At 43.2% G+C, this 1018-nt stretch overlaps 1 protein-coding gene across 1 annotated transcript in view; it reads right to left on the reverse strand.

The window, feature by feature from the left end:
* LOC102872780 (mucin-16-like) overlaps window positions 1-1018 on the reverse strand; it is a 121719-nt gene that overhangs the window by 13657 nt on the left and 107044 nt on the right. The gene's annotated exons all lie outside the window — the stretch shown is intronic.

The following is a 1018-nucleotide window of genomic DNA, read 5'->3' on the forward strand; positions in this document are numbered from 1 at the left end:
GATGGTCTTCTCAATTACTTGTTATACTTCAAAGAATTGGACTATGACTAAGGATGACAGAAGAAGAATTGATGCCTTCAAGTTGTGGTGCTGGAGAAGAGTCTTGAACATACCATGGACTGCCAGGAAAACAAATAGGTCTGTCTTGGAGAGGGTGAAACCAAGTCTCTCCTTGTAGGCTGGGATTTTGAAGCTCCATCTCACTTAATTTGGGTACGTGGCCAGGAGAGACTGGTCCTTGGAGGACATCATGCTCAGAAAGGTGGAGGGTCAGCACAAGAGAGGAAGACCCCGGATGACATGGATTGATACAGTAACCAGGGTAATGGGGGTTGGTGTGTTGAAATTAGTGAGACTGGCTCAGGAGAGGGAAGAGTTCAGAGCTGCTGTACCTAGGGTCACTATGCATTGCAAGCAACTCAATGGCACATAACAATAACATACTATGACAGGTTTGGAAGCAGGAGTGGCATCCACTTCCTAAACAACATGCTTCTGGAAACACTATAAACTTTGGTAAATGTTGATAGTTGTAGAGCAGCTTTTGTTCATAGGGTCGCTATAAGTCGTGCTCTACTTGAAGGCAATCAACAACAACAGTCATTCAAGAAGATAATGTGCCAGCCCAGCAGCAGTGGCAAAGTTAAGCAGGGCAGCAAGCAATAAATGTTGGAGAGGATGTGGAGAGGTGCGAACGCTCATAAACTGTCAGTGGGATAGTAAAATGATACAAAGGTTCTGGAAGGCAGTTTGATGTTTCCTCAAAAAGCCGAACATAGAACTCTGTGTGACCCAGCTATTTCACTAATAGGAATATAGCCCAAGGAATTTAGCACTGAAACACCAGGGAGATTTGCACACCAATGTTCATAGCAGCATTAGTCACCATTGCAAGATCATGGAAACAGCCTAAATGTCCAATCACAACTGAATGGATTGAGACATTGTTGTACATTCACACAATGGAATGCTATGAAGCACTCAGGAGCAATGATTTTAAAAAAATAGTACGTAACTT

The sequence above is a fragment of the Elephantulus edwardii genome, unplaced genomic scaffold (assembly GCF_000299155.1).
Source record: "Elephantulus edwardii isolate Elephantulus edwardi_28Jun2011 unplaced genomic scaffold, EleEdw1.0 scaffold00237, whole genome shotgun sequence".
Classification (NCBI taxonomy): domain Eukaryota; kingdom Metazoa; phylum Chordata; class Mammalia; order Macroscelidea; family Macroscelididae; genus Elephantulus; species Elephantulus edwardii.